The 19,500-nt window shown below is 36.7% G+C and overlaps 1 protein-coding gene and 1 pseudogene across 2 annotated transcripts in view; both read right to left on the minus strand.

Moving 5' to 3' along the window:
• The window catches only part of GRID1 (glutamate ionotropic receptor delta type subunit 1), a 691,121-nt gene that overhangs the window by 79,328 nt on the left and 592,293 nt on the right, over positions 1-19,500 (minus strand). The gene's annotated exons all lie outside the window — the stretch shown is intronic.
• LOC125148477 (uncharacterized) lies at positions 6,318-6,471 on the minus strand (annotated as a pseudogene).

Raw genomic sequence — 19,500 nt, forward strand, 5'->3', positions numbered from 1 at the left:
AAGGGACACAGGAGCCCATCCAAAAGAGCTCTCAATGGCCAAAGGTGAAATAATTTGAGAAACAAAATAGATATAGTAGTACTTGAATATTATAACTTAAGGATAAAATATTCATGAGTCCATAATAACAAATTAATACTGAATAAATAAATAAATGTGGACAAGAGGAATACTTCTCCCTTAAAGAATTCCAAATAACTTCTGTAGATACTCCCTCCTTCAGGGAGTGGAAATTAATATCCCTTCATACCTGAGTGCAGGTTGTGCTTAATGACTTGCTTCTAAAAGGTAGAATATGGAAAAGAAGGAAAAGTAACTCAACACTGAAGAAACCTGGAGAACCCTACTTTGGCCAGGTGAACAAAACTAACGGAACCAGTAATAAGTAGCATCTATATAATGTAAACCTGACATGATGTGATGAGAAGGAAAAACCCATGGAAAAAAGAAATCAGGAAAATCCTGAGAAACATTCAACAAAATATCTGACCAACACTTCTCAAAACTGCCAAGGTCATGAAAAACAAAGTCTGAAAAACCGTAAGAGACCCAAAAGACAAAGGAGACATAACAATTAAATGTAATATGTTATCCTGGATGAGATCCTGGAACAGAAGAAAGACACTGGGGCAAACTGGTGAAATCCAAATACACCATTGCATTTAGTTAATAGTAATATACTAATGTTGGATTTTAGGTGTGACAAAATACCATCATAATGTAAGATGTTAACAACAGGGGAAACTAGGTAAAGAGTACACAAAAATTCTCTGTACTAGTTATACAGTTTTTACATAAATATAAATTATTATAAAAAAAAGATTTACTTAAAAGCATCAGAGGGGAAAACTTGAAGTCTTCAATAAACAGTGCATAAAAATTGTTTATTCATATGACTTCAATGATAGTCTCCAAAATAAATTCAACATGGATAAAAACATTTATGTGAAAAATCAATAGTACACAATTTTTAAAACAAATTATGTGACCTGGAGTTAGAGACGATATTTGTTAAGTAACACACGAATAGAAGAAACCTGAATGGGGATAACTGATAAAGTTGACTGTATTAATAATAAATCTTCTTCGCAATACAAGACACTGTAAGTAAAATAAAATATAAGCCACAGACAGGAAGAAAATATTTGTGTACATGTGACAGATATATGTATGACTGATAAGATTAAAACAAATAATCCAGTTTGAACAAAAGCAAAAAATATAAATAAAAGATGTGCAGAAGGATAAACCTAAGTAAAAATAAACTTATGAAAAAATGCTTAGCCTCACTTGTAACCAGGAAACTGCAAATTAATATAGTCATAAGATATCTTGTCATACCCATCAGATTTTCAAAAGTGAAAAGTGTGAAATCATCAAATATTCACAAGGTTGATAAACAAAGCGTACCCTGTTACACAGCTATTAAGAATGTAAATTTCCAAAACCACATTACAGAGCAATTTGGCAATATCTAATAAAATTAAACAGGCCTACATCAATGAGCCAGCAATTCTATTTCAAGGTACGTATCCCAAGAAATAACATCCATGTGTTCATTCACAGGACACATACAAAAATGCATTCCACAGTGCTGTCAATTCTGGCAAAATATTGGAAACAACCCAAATGTCAATAGGGAGACAGGTAATATAAATATAAATATATTATATACTTACATATTAAAATTGTGTATTATATATTACATATATTTACATATTTCAAATATACTGAATATATTAAAGATATAGATATTAAATATATTAAGATACTAAAATATAGTAAAATGTTTTACAGATGCATATTATATATGGTACCATTTTATGTATACAGTTATATGTGAACTTGGCAGACTCTGAATTCATGTCCATAAATGCCTCTGGATAGAATAGAAAAAAAAAAATAAAACAGGACAAGTTTCAATGTGTGTTCAACTCTGTAAGATTTTCTTTCAAAAGCATAATTTGAAGCAAATTGATTAAGTAACATTGCTTCTATGTGGGTGGTGGGGCATAAGGGTTTGCTATATTATTTTTAAATATTTCTCCCAACTTAAATGTTTTGTGTGAAATCCAAGACAACTAATGAGATGTGAACTGTGATAAAAACACAAATATTGAGCAGGTCCTGAATTAATTTACTTACAGAACTAATATTTGGCAATTCTGGGTTACTGTGGTTACAGAAAAGGGATGCAAATGTCATAATTTTTTTACAATGTAAATATAATAACTAGCAAAAATGAAAAGTAATGCTTAGGAAATGGGAGGCGACCTATGTATGGTAATTTCCTGGTACAGATTCAAATAATGGAAGCCTGTAGTTAAAATGCATGTAAATTTCTTCAGTTTTTCAGATTTAATTGTATAGCCACAGAAGAATAATTTAGAAACTAATGTTTTCCTATGATAAAAAAAAAAGCTATCAAATTTCAGCAATACATTTAGTTTTACTTACATTCATTTTTTCCTCAAAGTTAAAATAAATTATAATCATTTTACTGAAAACAGATTTGATCATATGATCCCATTTTTTTCTAGATTGCCTCTTTCTATCCATCTATAAATATGCAGAGCCAGATATCTAAAATGATTTTCTGCAAATAAAAATATTAAGTATCTAAGGCAAAGTGGAAATTTTTTTATAATTATTTTTTTGTATTTGAATTTTTATGGTAAAAATAAAAAATATGGGGCGCCTGGGTGGCTCAGTCAGTTAAGCGTCCGACTTCAGCTCAGGTCACGATCTCTCGGTTTGTGGGTTCGAGCCCCACATCGGGCTCTGTACTGACCGCTCAGAGCCTGGAGCCTGTTTTGGATTCTGCCCCCCCCACACACACACACCCCCGCCATGCTCATGCTCTATCTCTGTCTCTCAATAATAAACATTAAAATTTTTTAAAAATAAATAAAAATTTAAAATATATATTTATTTTAAAAACATCCATTATTTTAACTCATAAGGCAATGAGAATGAGAAGCAATCTGCAAGAAACAGTATGTGACGAGGAATTTTAAGGAGGGGAATATCAGCTCAATTGGAAAAGTTCAAGAACAATTTGAGGAAGAGCAGTCTTTACTCCGACCTGGAGGAATGCTCAAATACCACAAAGAACAGAGGATTGAATGTGTGGTGGGAAGTGGAGGATAGCAATCTGAAAATGACTGGTTTGCCCACAGTGAAATGCCTGCATTTAAAAGTGTAGGGATAATAGTATATTAAAAACACAGTTTCAATAGCAGAAGCTAGCCATTAATACAGCATGTGAAAAGTGCTAGGAAAGTGAGGATTGTTCACCGAGTCTGGCAGATCACAGAAAATTCACAGAGAATGGAACACTGGAATAGATTCTTGAATGGAAAATTAAGAGGTTTCCAAGAAGACAAGAGGATTAAAGTATTCTGAGATGGGAAAAAAATGAGAAAGCACAGGAAAGAGAGACAACTTTTTGAAGTTATAATATGTGTGAGGAGGACTGGGGAAAGGTGGGGGCTCAAAGGTAGTAAGGATTGTAAGGGTATTCCCTCCTGTGCTTTCTGAAAGAGTTTTGACTTCCAGTAGCGCAACACTAACAGACTTTTTCTTGGGTGCTGGAAAATAACATGATCAAATTTGTCTTTTAAAAAGGTACTTGGAAGGTACTGGATAAAAGAAAAGCAGAGAAGATGGGTTTCAACACATCCAAAGGCAGAAGGAAATCATCCAGGTGTATGAACACATGTTCCCAAGGTACAGTGAAGAAGCGAAGATTTTGAGAAATACGAAAAATCTAAAGGTGGCAAATGATTTCCTGTGGGAAATGAGGACAGGCTGGGTTAGGGATGACTCTGTGACCAGTTGGACGGTGATGCTCTTCACCTAATGAATAATGTTGGTGGAGTGGTTCGGGGGTCAAGCTAATGAGCTCAGTGTTGAACATGTTGAGTTTAGGTGCCTGGCCTGGACCAGGGCCACAGATGTCACATCTTCAGTATTTGCTGGTAATTGAAGCCTTCAGAGTAGATTAGATTGCCCAAGAAGAGTGAGCTAAGCAGTGAGCTGAATGTGTAAGTCTGGAAATTTACCATGTCAGGCATCCTCCAGCCTGTCCTATACTTAAGTGGCTGATTATTTTTAGGTAGCCTGTCAGATTACATTTATCCATTTTGTTGGTTTCAGCACTTTGTTCCATCTTGTTGACATCATTTAGAGTCTCGATTCTACCAGTCAACACATGAGCCATCCCAGACCTTCCATTTTAAAATGGTTTCTCACTATCACACACTACTCTCTCAACCTCCTTATAAAATAACTATAATAGGAATAAACAGTCACATAATCACTCAATAATTACAACTTTGAAAATAGCAAATGTGCCACTTCTTTTACAAACATTTTTGGAACTGGTAGAAGATAAAAGCCAGAAGTGAAAAGTCAATAGGATGAAATGTCAAGGAAAATGGTTAATAAAATGAATTACCGGGGGAAAATTTGTAGTTACTCAAATGAAATTCGTACTGATGGTAGAGAAAACAGAATAGGTGGTATGAAGGTGAAGAACACATGTCAAAAGTTGCCTCTGAATCCAGAATAAAAGAACAAAGAAATGGAAGGCAAGTGAAAATAAAATGCTAATAGTTACAAAGACTAGAGACCAGAACACGACCCTCAGAATATATTAGTTACAAAGATAGTAAATAACTGTATTTATAATTAAAGGGAAAAAATATCCTCAAATACAACAAACCAACAAAATATAAAAGCATGACAACCGAGAGATTCACAACATTTGATGGAAATTCAATGAAAAGAAACATACACTACTTATATGTGTACTAATAAGGAACGACAGGAATTCAAGCTTAAACTTGGTAGGAGAGTAAGGAGCCAAAGGAAGAAAAATAAAGTTGGTCATTCACACCCTGTGGAGTCCTACATGGTAGAGATACAAACTTAAATCCAGCCAGTTATCCTTCATATTATAAAGAACCAGAAATGAAACACACATGCAGGAATCAAGGAGTTTAGAAGAGAAAATACCTATATTCTGTTGTTGAAACACCTACTGAAAACATACTTCAACCAATCAAAAGTTAAATTGACAGTAAGAACCTATTACAGAAAAGCTGTATATAGAATGATATCTAAATTAAAAAAAAAACTTATTGGCAGGAGCTACACCCAACTTATCAAAATTATCTTAAGGAGAAATATTTTAATAATTCATACCTATTAGAATTGGCCATGAATTGAATCTGAAATAAAATAATTACACATTGAAATACACAGTCTTGTATTTTTTGTGCCTTGATATGTGTATTTGTCTTTAATAAGTTATTTACTTTTAAATAACAAGCTTTGTATTAAACATTTATATATCCTTAAATTTTATATTATCTGTGAAATTGATTAGCATGTCTCTGGTATCTTAATTGAAGTCTTTGATGATTGTTAAATGCTATGGTTCCAGGACTTTGGGCCACTCTCCTAGGCAATCATTTGAAAAGTTAAGCCAAGTATTATTTTATTAATGTTCTGGGACCACTTTTAACCAATTGCAAATCTGTGTAACAATAAACCACATTTTCCACCTTATTCAGAAGATTACTGCATATGCCCATCAATTGCGCTGCTGAAATCAAGATATACTATGTCTATAGAGTTATCCTAATTTGCTGGTCTAATAAGCCTATCAAAAACAAGCAAAAACAAAGAGGAAGATGTTAGCCTACCCCAACATGATTTTTTCTTGGGGAATTGATACTACTCCTAGGAATCTTTCCTAAGTATTCACAAATCTCCTTTCAAATACATCATTTATAAGTTTTTCCACGGTTGCATGTGAAATTGGCATATCAAATAAAAAATTCAAAATTTCAACTGCTTTTCAAATATTTAACCATCACCAATAATCTGACACCATTCCCATTTTCAAATATTATGAGCAATATACTTGCATATATTTCCGTAAGTTTCCAATGTCTTGGGATAATTATCCAATTGCATCTAGAAGCAAGATTTTAAAAGGCATCAAAGGAACAATGAATCTATTCATTGAGGGCCAGCTGAGTGCCGACATCACGGTGAATCTCACAAAGTTTCCTTTAATTAACTGATATAGCACACCACTGAACTGGCAGGGTTGTGTATATTTTGGAGTTGAGAAAGCAAAGACTCTGATCCATAAAGTGACCACCTAAAATCATGCATAAAGCACGCCATGATGCTTAGCACAACATTTGGATCCATTGATTTTTATATTGCAGCAATGATTCTACTTAACCATCCATCAATAGCACGCGGTATTCCTTAAGTACTCACCTTCTCTTTCCTTGAGACGCATTTTTAATCAAAATTAGGGCTTAGAAATTAATTCTGCCAAAACTTTACATTTGTTTTCTCAGCAGTTTTCCCTAAAGTGAATTCAGTAGCTTGGCCCTACCTGCATGTGTTTTACTACACTTGATCTTAGCCAAAAGGCCGAGAAGCGATACCTGCATGTGTTTTAACAGGATGCCCCTGTTTTGTGCACTACCTTTCAACTTCTTGTTTTCTTGTGGCCATCTGACTCCATGGGAGAGCCCCAGGACATCCTCCTCTCTCTTCCTCACTAGGATAATTTGTGATTAGACCACTACCATTTCATTCTTTAAAGGCCTTTCTTTTTAAATTTCCTGTAATCTGAGATAACAGTCAAGTATGCCTAGCTCTTCCTTCTCTTTCATGTCTGTTACAAAAAAATTTCAATAAGGCAGTTTCTTTTCCTTTCAAATTTCCCATTACTTGCATTGTCAGCAAATCATTTTCTTTTCATAATAATTAAAATGAGAACACCTTCACATGGTTTTAAATGTGCCACAAATATCTTGGTTGTTTTCCAAGATACTTGACCTCATCTTGTTAGAAGACAGTCACTGAACGCCAAAAACACCTGGGTTGGCAGGAAGATTAAATGGTCCCACAGTCACTGAACACCAACAGCAGTGACCACTTCATTTAAACTACTTGTTTCCAATTTAGGGGATGCTACAGTCGGGGTCCCATTGCACACTGGGTGGTCTCACTTCAAGTTGTCCCTCTCAGTGGTTCTTGAGACAGCCTCTCTGGCACCCAAATGCCCCCCATCACACAGGACAAGCCCAATGAGGAGTTTGTTCTCAGCAGAAAATATTGTCCCTAATTTCACTGGCAGCCCCATTTATGCTACTTTCTCTCTAAATCCATCCATTTCTTCCTCCAACTTTCAATGCTCATTTTTGTTATTACTTATTTTCTCATTGACTCTAGGTTACCTGAGTCTGTCAAGTTCCCTCATTTATTCATTCATGCATTTACCTGACCCCTACTAAATTCTAGCTAAGTGTCAAGCCCTTTGCCTACCATGGAGAATTCTAAAATGAACGTGACATAGTTTCCACCCCCAAAGAGCTTGTGGTCTAATGAAGGGAATAACCTATAAATGAATAGTAATAATTCAACTTAATAAGTTCAATGATAGAAACACAAAGAGAAAAAATAAGTGAAAGTTAAAACTGAATTTAAGAAGATCTATATAGAAGCTGCCATAGGAAAAAAATAAGAAAACCAAAGAAGATAAAAAAAACTAAAAAACAAAACTGCATCATGAAAAATACAATTCTTAAATGAGCTAAGTACAGGACATAAAATGAGGTACCCACTAAGGCTTAGCATTCGAGGCAGCACAGAACATGCATGTAGTTAAATAAAAGTAAAACTGGAAAGGTGGCCAAGGCCAAGCAAAGATGCTGTGCTAAGGAAGATGAATTTTAACCGGAAATGTATGTGGAGTCCTTGGAGGTTTAAACACCATGTACTGACTTGATCAGAACTTATTTTATAAAAGTGTTTCTGCTGGCAATATGGAGAAAGGGTTGAAGAAGTGAAAAGAGTAGAGATAAAGGAAAGTCTGAAGGCTGTTGTAATAAACTAAGTGGTCATTGAGACCTGGACATGGTAGAGAGACTATAGAAATGACAACTATTTGAAACATTTAGGAGGTAGAATGAATATTACCTATTGACAGAGTAATCCCAGAGAGTACAGAGCAGGTAGGTATTTAGAATCATCCCAGTTTGAGGGGTGTCTGGGTGACTCAGTCAGTTAAGCATCCGACTTCAGCTCAGGTCATGATCTCACAGTTCATGAGTTTGGGCCCTGTGTTGGCTCTGTACTGACAGCTTAGAGCCTGCAGCTTGCTTTGGATTCTGTGTCTCCTCTCTGTCTGTCCCTCCCCCGCTCTCTCTCTCTCTCTCTCTCTCTCTCGCTCTCTCTCTCTGAAAAATAAATAAATATTTAAAAAAATTAGAATGATCCCAGTTTATGCTTAATTAATAAAAATAAGATTCAGGGAACCTGGGTGACTCTATTGATTAAATGTCCAACTCTTTTTTTTTTTAATTTTTTTTCAACGTTTATTTATTTTTTTGGGGACAGAGAGAGACAGAGCATGAATGGGGGAGGGGCAGAGAGAGAGGGAGACAGAATCGGAGACAGGCTCCAGGCTCCGAGCCATCAGCCCAGAGCCTGACGCGGGGCTCGAACTCACGGACCGCGAGATCGTGACCTGGCTGAAGTCGGACGCTTAACCGACTGCGCCACCCAGGCGCCCCTAAGTGTCCAACTCTTGATCTCAATTCAGGTCATGATCTCATGGTTCATGAGTTCGAGCCCTGTCAGGCTCTGTGCTGAGCATGGAACCTACTTGGGATTCTCTCTCTCTCTCTCTCTCTCTCTCTCTCTCTCTCTCTCTCTCTTCATCCCTTACTCCTACTTTCTCTCTCAAAATAAATAAATAAACTTTAAAAAATGATATTCGAGAAGAAAGGAAGTTGAATGAATAGGTGGAGCAGAGGACAGTTTCAGTACAGTGAAACTACCCTGTATGCCACTATAATAATGGATACATGTCATTATACATTTATCAAAATCTATGTAATGTATAACACAGTGAACGACCCTTAGGTAGCCATGACATTTAGTTAGCATTGTATCTGTGCTGGCTCATCAAATGTACAACACTACCATAAAATGCTAATGAAAGGGAAGTTGGGGGTACCTGTGTGGCTTAGTTGGTTAAGGTCCAACTTGGCTCAGGTCATGATCTCACAATTTGGTAGTTTGAGCCCCGTATTGAGCTCTGTGCTGACAACTCAGAGCCTGGAGACTGCTTTGGATTCTGTGTGTCTCTGTCTCTCTCTGCCCCTATCCCACTGATGGTCTCTCTCTCTCCCTCTCTCTCTCTCTCTCTCTCTCTCTTTCAGAAATAAAACTTAAAAAAAAATTAGGGAGATTTGTGGGAGAGAGTATAAAGGAACTCTCCATACTTCCCATTTAATTTTCCTATAAGCCTGAAACTGTTCAAGAAAATAGTTTACTATTAAAAAACAAAATACAAAGTGCGAGAAGCACCAACTTGAGATCTCCCAGCACAACTGGGCATGGCACTTTATGTTAGCATTGAGGAGGGTCATCTCTTGAGCATAGTCCATAGAGTAAGTATGGGAAAGCCCTGTCTTTCCACTTCCTTGAGAACCCACCATCTGCCTCAGAGGGCTAGACTCCATGCTTCTGAAATTTTTTCACAACATGATGCTGCAGCTGTAGATGTGACAGGAGAGAATGGGGAATGCACCCCATCACAGGAGCTGCACAATACATCTGCCCCTTACGAACCCAGCTCCCTTGAATCATATGATTTTTGCACTCATAAGCCTGAGCACGAATACCGATTCTACAGCCAGTTTGTGCATATGGATGACTTAGCACAGCTATCAAATCTGGAGCTTTTCAATTCATGAATCTCAGGGTTGAAATGTGAAACACTACACACACAGCAAACTGCATTTCACACTATTCTAATGGATCCACGAATATAGGAGCAAAAAAGAATAAGAAGGATGAAAAAAATCAAAAGATGTGGAAAATCTCCAATTTGGCCTTTAGAAAAAGGTGTCCTGTCAACACTTTGCCCAGTAGGAGACCAATATGTATACACAACATATGCATTTGTCCTCAAGATAAAAATAGAAACAAAAATGCCAAAGTCAACTCTTTTTCATTGCATACATACAATATGCACATAAACACACTGTTACACAATGTGATAACTTCTAAGAAAGACAAGTACTGGAGTCTATAAAGAGAAAAACAGAAAACGGTGATTTAAACTGAGGTGTATCCAGGAAGGCCATTCTGGAGGAGATGACATTTGAGCAGAGGCTTAAAGGATGGTCAGAATTGACTAGGTAAAAAAAACAGAGACAAGTATTCCAAAAATATAAATTAGCTTAAGTAAAAGCCACAGAGTAGGAAATTACCTGTGACCTTTGATGAGCATACAGGAGCCAGGGAAGCAAAAATATTGAGAAATTATAGCAGGTTAAGTTAGAGAGGGCATTCAGAATGCCCCTACAGCTTTGCAGAAACTCTTGAAATAAAGTAGTATTGGTCTTCCAACTTAGTTCTTCTTTATCAAAATTCTTTCCCCCATACTAGACACTTTGTATGTGCATCTGTATGTATATATACATGTATAGTCTACAGAATAGACTCTCTCTCTCTCTCCTCTCTCTCTCTCACATACACACACAGTCTTTGGAATTTTGACAGTGGTTGCATTAAATCTATAGCTCAGTTAGGAAGGTCTCCTATCTCAACAATATTGAATATTCCAATCCAATCCATGGATATTGGATATCTCTACATTTATTTAGATCTTTCAATTCTCTTAGAAACATATTTCACTAATTTTTTCACTGAGGAAAAATCTTTTACATCTTCACATCTTTTAAAAATATATTCCTGGGAGGAGCCAAGATGGCAGAACAGAATGGAAGTTTTTGTGTGTCTTGCATCCATGAAATACACCCAGGCCAATACTAAACCATCCTGCACACCTAGAAAACTGAAGATTAACACAACAATCTGCACAACCTGGACCACAGAATTCAGCAGGTATGTGGCATGGAGAAGTGAACTTGGGGAGCGAGAAGGTGCAGGAAGGGAGGTGCTTTTGTGAGTGGAGAGAGCACGGATACAGGGGGTGGGGGGGAGAATACGGGAAAAGCACCCCTCTCCAAAAGCAGCTGGAGAGAAAGTGGAAAATTGGACAGAGCCACAGGGACTAAACTAAAAAGGGAGAAAGGAGAAAGAAGAGGGTTTAAATTCCATTAAGACTGTAAACAAGGGGAGTGTAAAGGCTGCAAGTCCGCAGCTTGATACTTGGAGGTGCTCTGGTGGGAAGGGCGAATCCCCAGGAATAGAGTGGGGTCCGGGAGGTTCTCGGACCACACAGGGAAAAGTGGTTCCACTGTTGGAAGGACATTTGGTAGAGACGGTTGAGGCCACCTGGTCCCAGCAGACCCCAGAGAACGGCCACATTTGCTGGTGCTGGAACAAGGTCATTAAGGGTGAAGCCTGGTGCCAGATGTGTGTTGTGATTTTCCATAATCCCTGAAAAGCTGCAGCTACACTATCTCACAAACCTTTTCTGGGGCGGGCTGGCACATGACCATAGTCTCGGGACACTGGCAGCAGCAGGGTCCAGCAAGTGTTCCTGGGTGCAGCCGACATTCGGCTATTGCTCATTCAGCCATTGCTCGGTGAGAACCTCTGACAGAGAGGGCAAAACGGGTCAAAGCCTCAAACCTTTAGAAGTAAGGGGCCAGGGAAAACAGCCGCATCTGAGACAAAACCCGGTAGAGAGGTACTACCTGGGGCCTGGTCACAGAGAGTGAAAAGGTGGGGAGTGGACGAAAGTTGAAGACGGGTACGCAATTGCTGATCTGGGAGAACAGACTGGGTAGCTGGGTGGCACCATTTTCATCACTCTCACGCATGCGTATACACACCTATGAGCGCAGCAACAACACACCCCAGTAGGTTACCAGCGCCATCTAGTGGAGAAAGGAGCCGTTACACTGAGCCCTGCCCAGTGGGCTAACTTTGCTCTCAGGAACACAAATCTCACCGCTGGCTTAGTTTATGGACCATAAAGTGCTACACAGACTGATTTCTAGGGGAAAATGAAATAATTTCAGTCCTACTTCAATCTGTTAGCAGGTCCATGTTTTCAATTTTCTTTCTTTTTTTTTGTTTTCTCTTTAACACTTCTTTTCTTTTTCTTCAATACAGAAAGAGAAAAAAAACTCATTTTTTTCAATTTTTATTCAAAATATTTTTCTGCAATTTTTATTACTATATTTTTACTTTTCTGCAATTTTTTTCAAATTCTATTTTACTGCCATCATTTTATTTTAGCCTACTTTGGGGTATTCACCTTTTCAAATTTTCAAACGATTTCCTTTTTCTTTATTTTTCTTTTTTTCTCTTTTTCATTTCTTTTCTTTTTCTTGAATGCAGAAAGAGAAAAACTTCATTTTTACTTTCAATGATAACACCACAACCCAAAACCTCTGGGACGCAGCAAAGGTGGTCATAAGAGGAAAGTATATAGCAATCCAGGCCTTCCTAAAGAAGGAAGAAAGTTCTCAGATACACAACCTAACCTTACGCCTTAAGGAGCTGGAAAAAGAACAGCAAATAAAACCCCAAACCAGCAGATGATAGGAAATAACAAAGATTAGAGCAGAAATTAATGCTATCAAAACCAAAAAACCAGTAGAACAGATGAAACCAGAAGCTGGTTCTTTGAAAGAATTAACAAAATTGATAAACCACTAGCCAGTTGGATCAAAAAGAAAAAGGAAAGGACCCAAATAAATAAAATTAAGAATGAAAGAGGAGAGATCACAACCAACACAGCAGAAATAAAAACAATAATAAGAGAATATTATCAGCAATTGTATGCCAATAAAATGGGCAATCTGGAAGAAATGGACAAATTCCTAGAAACATATACACTACCAAAACTGAAACAGGAAGAAAGAGAAAATTTGAACAGAACCAGCACCAGTAAGGAAACCAAATTAGTAATCAAACATCTGCCACAAAACAAGAGTCCAGGGCCAGATGGCTTTCCAGGGGAATTCTACCAAACATTTAAGGAAGAGTTAACAGCTATTCTCCTGAAGGTGTTCCAAAAAATAGAAATGGAAGGAAAACTTCCAAACTCTTTCTATGAAGCCAGCATTACCTTGATTCCAAAATCAGATACCCCACTAAAAAGGAGAACTATAGACCAATTTCCCTGATGAACATGGATGCAAAATTCCTCAGCAAGATATTAGCCTAACCGGATCCAACAACACATTCAAAAAATTATTCACCATGACCAAGTGGGATTTATACCTGGGATGCGGGCTGGTTCAATATCTGCAAAACAATTAACGTGATTCATCACATCAATAAAAGAAAAGACAAGAACCATAGGATCTTCTTAATAGATGCAGAGAAAGCATTTGACAAAATACAGCGTCCTTTCTTGATAAAAACCCTCAAGAAAGTAGGGATAGAAGAAGCATACCTCGAGATCATAAAAGCCATACATGAAGGACCCAATGCTAACATCACCCTCGATGGGGAAAAACTGAGAGCTTTCCCCCTAAGGTCAGGAACAAGATAGCAATATCCACTCATGTCACTGTTATTCAACATACCATTGGAAGCCTTAGCCTCTACAACAAGGCAACACAAAGAAATAAAAGGCATCCAAATTGGCCAGGAGGAGGTCAAACTTTCACTCTTCACAGATGACATAATACTCTATATGGAAAACCCAAAAGATTCCACTCCAAAACTGCTAGAATTGATTCATGAATTCAGCAAAGTTGTAGGATATAAAATCAATGCCCAGAAATTGGTTGCATTCCTATATACCAACAATGAAGTCACCAAAAGAGAAATCAAGGAATTGATCCCATTTACAGTGGCATGAAAAACCATAAAATACCTAGGAATAAATCTAACCAAAGAGGTGAAAAATCTATACGCTGAAAACTTAGAAAGCTTATGAAAGAAATTGAAGAAGACACAAAAAAATGGAAAAAGATTCCATGCTCCTCGATAGGAAGAAGAAATATTGTTAAAATGTCAATACTACCCAAAGCAATCTACATATTCGATGCAATCCCTATCAAAATAACACCAGCATTCTTCACAGAGCTAGAACAAATAATCCTAAAATTTGTATGGACCAGTAAAGACCCCAAATAGCCCAAGCAATCTTGAAAAAGAAAAGCAAAGCAGGAGGCATCACAATCCTAGACTTCAAGCTATACTACAAAGCTGCAATCATCAAGACAGACACTGGCACAAGAACAGACACTCGGATCAATGGCACAGAATAGAGAACCCAGAAATGGGCCCACAAACATATGGCCAACTAATCCTTGACAAAGCAGTAAAGAATATCCAATGGATAAAGACAGTCTCTTCAGCAAGTGGTGCTGGGAAACCCTGACAGCGACATGCAGAAGAATGAACCTGGACCACTTTCTTATACCATACACAAAAATAAACTCAAAATGGATGAAAGTCCTAAACATAAGACAGGAAGCCATCAAAATCTTCGAGGAGAAAGCAGGCAAAAACCTCTTTGATCTTGGTGGCAGCAACTTCTTACTCAACACATCTCCAGAGGCAAGGGAAACAAAAGCAAAAATGAACTACCGGGACCTCATCAAAATAAAAAGCTTCTGCACAGTGAAGGAAACAATCAGAAAAACTAAAAGGCAACTGACAGAATGGGAGAAGATGTTTGCAAATGACATGTCAAATAAAGGGTTAGTATCCAAAATCTACAAAGAACTTATCAAACTCAACACCCAAAAAACAAATAATCCAGCGAAGAAATGGGCAAAAGACATGAATAGACACTTCTTCAAAGAAGACATCCAGATGGCCAACCGACACATGAAAAAATGCTCAACATCACTCATCATCAGGGAAATACAAATCAAAATCACAATGAGATACCATCTCACACCTGTCAGAATGGCTAACATTAACAACTCAGGCAACAACAGATGTTGGTGAGGATGCGGAGAAAGAGGGTCTCTTTTGCATTGTTGGTGGGAATGCAAGCTGGTACAGCCACTCTGGAAAACAGTATGGAGGTTCCTCAAAAAACTAAAAATAGAACTACTCTACGACCCAGCAATTGCACTACTGGGCATTTATCCAAGGGATACAGGTGTGCTGTTTCAAAGGGACACATGCACCCCATGTTTATAGCAGCACTATCAACAATTGCCAAAGTATGGAAAGAGCCCAAATGTCCATCGATGGATGAATGGATAAAGAAGATGTGGTATATATATATGTGTGTGTGTGTGTATATATATATATATATATATATATATATATATATATATATAATGGAGTATTACTTGGCAATCAAAAAGAATGAAATCTTGCCATTTGCAACTACATGGATGGAACTGGAGGCTATTATACTAAGTGAAATTAGTAAGTCAGAGAAAGACAAAAATCATATGACTTTACTCACATGAGGACTTTAAGAGACAAAACAGATGAACATAAGGGAAGGGAGACAAAAATAATATAAAAAAGGGAGGGGGACAAAACAGAAGAGACTCATAAATATGGAGAACAAACTGAGGGTTGCTGGAGGGGTTGTGGGAGGGGGGATGTGCTAAATGAGTAAGAGGCATTAAGGAATCTACTCCTGAAATCACTGCTTCATTATATGCTAACTAATTTGGGTATAAATTTTAAAAAATAAAAAATAAAGTTAAAAAAATTTTGTTGCTACTTATTGGTTGTTAGTATATAAAAATACAATTGACATTTGTATGGAGACTTTGTTTCTTGTAAACTATGAAGATTTATTTATTAAATTTAATTTTATTAGAAGATCATTAGGATGTTCTTCAAAGACTATTATGCCATCAGAAAACAAAGACAAGGTGGGGTGACTGGGTGACTCAGTTAAGCATCCGACTTTGGCTCAGGTCACCACCTCACGGTTTGTGGGTTTGAGCACTGTGGCGGGCTCCGTGTTGAGAGGTCAAAGTCTGGAGCCTGCTTCAGATTCTGTCTCCCTCTCTCTCTACCGCCCCCCCTCCAATAAACATTAAATTTTTGTTTAAAAAAAGAAAAGAAAGAAAGGGTTACTTCTTACTTTCAAGTCTTTTATTTCTTTTATTGCTTGTTGGTTAGGCAGGAACACACAAAACAATGTTGGTGGAAACGCAGTGAAGATGTCATCATTGAGTATATTGTTAGTAGTCAGTTCCCTATGCTTGTTATCAGTATGGAAGTTTCCTTTAATTCACTTATTTTTTAATAATGAATGGCTGTAGAATTTTGTCAGATGATTTTCTGTACATTTGAGATGATGATGCAATTTTTGTCCTTGATTTTATTAATGTGTAGTAACATTGATTGGTTCTGAAATACTGAAAGAAGCTTGTATCCCAGGGAAAAAACTCCACTTGAATAGGACATATTATCCTGTTTATACATTGCTGGATTCAAATAACCACTACTATTTTGTTGAGGATGTTTGCATCTAGGTTCACAGGGGATACTGGCCAGTAATTTTCTTTTCCTGTAATATCTTTTTCAGCTTTGGGTATCAGAGTTAGGCCAGTTTCATTAAATGAATTTAAAAACATTTTTTCCTCTTTATGTTCTGAAAGAGCTTATGACTTGTCTTAGTTCTTTGAATGTTGGTTAGATCTCAACAGTAAAGCCATTTGGCCTCGATTTCATTTGTGGTAAGGCTCACAATCCATTATCTTTAACACACAGATATTCAGATTTCTATCTCTTTTTAAATCAATTTTTGTAAGCTGTGTTTTAAAAAAAGATGTATCCATTTCATCTAAGTTTAATTTATTGGCATAAAGTTGTCAAATAACTTTTAAAATATTGTCTTATTATCTTGTTAATTTTTTTAAAATTTTTATTTATTTGAGAGAGAGAGACAGTGAGCATGAGTAGGGGAGGAGTAAACAGAGAGGGAAAGAGAGAATACCAAGCAGGCTCTGGCTGCCAACAAAGAGCCCAGCGCAGGGCTTGAACTCATGAACCGTGACATCATGACCTGAGCTGAAATCAAGAGTTGGATGCTTAACCAACTGAGTCACCTAAGCGCCCCTGTCTTATTATCCTTTTAATGTCTGAAGGATCTAAAGCAAAATCCCCTCTTTCATTTCTGATATTGGCAATTCAGTTTTCTTTCATTTATTTTACTGTTTTTTAATTTGCTTTTCTTGATGAGTCTTGCTTGGAGTTTACCACTTGGAGTTTAAACTTATCAAAAAACCAACTTTTGTCTTTGCTACTCTTCTATTATCACACACATTCCATTTCTTTCTTTAAAATTAGTTTGAGTTTAGCATATTCTTATTTCTCTATCTTTTAAAGGGGGAACTAAGAATCATGAACTTAAACATTCTTCTGCTTCTTTAAAAAAAATTTTTTTTAACATTTTATTTTATTTTTTGAGAGACAGAGAGAGACAGAGCAAGAGAAGGGGAGGGGCAGAGAGGGAGGGAGACACAGAACTGGAAGCAGGCTCCAGGCTCTGAGCTGTCAGCACAGAGCCTGATGTGGTGCTCGAACCCACTAACATGAGATCATAAGCTGAGCTGACGTCAGATGCTCAATGAACTGAATCACCCATTGCCCCTTGTTTTCTTCTTAATAGGCATTGAAAACTATAAAACTTTTCTTTAAGCACTATTTTAGCAGAATTACACAAATTTTGATATGTTGTGTTTTCATTATCACGTGGTAAGAAATATTTCTTTAATATTTCTTTTGTTTTTTTTTTCTTTGACCCACAGGTTTAGAATTATGTTACCTAAATTTGCCTGGGGATTTTCTAGATTATTTATTTTTATTGCTTTCTAATTTAACTCAATTATACTGATAGAACAGACTCTGTAAGATTTTACTTTTTTGAAACTGGGTGAAATGTAACTTTAATGGCCCAAGAAATCATCTGTCTTGGTGGATGTTCCATGTATACTTGAAAGAAATGTCTATTTTGCAATCATTGGGTGTAGTGTTCTATAAATGTCAACCATGTCAAGTTGGTTTATAGTGTTGTTTAGGTCTTCTACAGCCTTACTGGTCTTTTTTTTACTTGCTAGGTCAGTTTATAATGGGATGAAGTTAAAATTTGGACTATTTTAGATTTTTCTGTTTCTCCCATTAGATTTGTCAAATTTTACTGCATACTTTGATGCCTCCTTATTAAGTGAATACATATTTAGAACTGTTTTTCTGATGAAATTGCTCCTTTTATTGTCACACAATATCCTATTTTATCCCTTGTAATACTGTGTGGTATACAGATGACCCTTGAACAACATAGGTTTGAATTGCATGGGTCCACTTGGATTTTTTTGGATACAGTATAGTGCTGTAAATGTATTTTCTCTTCCTTATGATTTTCTTAATAACATCTTCTCTTCTCCAGCTTACTTTATTGTAACAATACAGTACATAATACATATAACATAAAATGTGTGTTAATTGACTATGTTATCAGTAATGCTTCCGGTCAACAGTAGGCTATTAGCAATTAAATTTGGGGGAATCAAAAGGTATATGTAAATTTTTGGTTGTGCAGAAGTCAACACCACCAACCCTTGCCTTGGTCAAGGGTCAATTGTGAAGTACTTTACTACTGAGATAGCCTAACCAACTTTCTTATGCTTTTTGTTTGCATGGCATATCTTTTCCCTTCCCTTTCAATCTACCTGTGCCTTTAAGTTTAAAACGCTTGTAGACAGTGAAGTTTTTCCTGTTTATAGTTGTTAATGATGGAAGTTTTAGTCAGATACCCGCTACTCCATCATGGCAGGTACAGGAATTCCCGCATTCTTTTTTATGAGTACTATTTATATGCACCACCTTCCTTTTCCAGTTTGTGGTGCCCCGAAGGAAGGAGCTGATGTGTAGCTCTGTTAAAATGCATTTGTTAGATGCAGCCAGTCACTTCAGTCTATTGAAATTATATAGATCTTTCTTTTTTTTTCATCAGAGGCATTGCTTTCCAAACTTTAATATAAATAAAAATCACTTGGAGACTTAGTAAGACACAAATTTTAAATCGGGAGATCAAAAATGAGGCCTGAGATTCTAATCTATGTCAGCAATACTGGTCTGTGAAACATGGTTTGAATAGCAATAATGTATAGGATTTGCTAACTTGCAAAGAGTCATTCGGGTCTTCTCAGCAAGGTTACCAACCTAAATGACTTGATGGTAGAAGGTAGGTATGTGAGAGTGTGAAACCAACGGATGTAAAAAAAAAAACACACACACACACACACAAAAACCCGAAAAACAAACACACAAACAAAAACAGAGGATTAGCAGGACCAGATGTAACCAGAAGAGTGCTAGCACCACCAGTCATTCAAATTTAAATATTTAAAACACTATGATCTACAAATTAAAAACAAACAAACAAACCTTGTGAGGTAAATTCACATCATATCCAACTGTTTATAATTCCTATTCAATGTCTTTACCCATATATTAATTGTAAAAATAAACACTTGATGTCCAAATTAATAATAAGCCATGTGTAAATAGTCTTTAAGTTCATTCTTCAAAGAG

This window comes from Prionailurus viverrinus, chromosome D2 (assembly GCF_022837055.1).
Source record: "Prionailurus viverrinus isolate Anna chromosome D2, UM_Priviv_1.0, whole genome shotgun sequence".
NCBI lineage: Eukaryota > Metazoa > Chordata > Mammalia > Carnivora > Felidae > Prionailurus > Prionailurus viverrinus.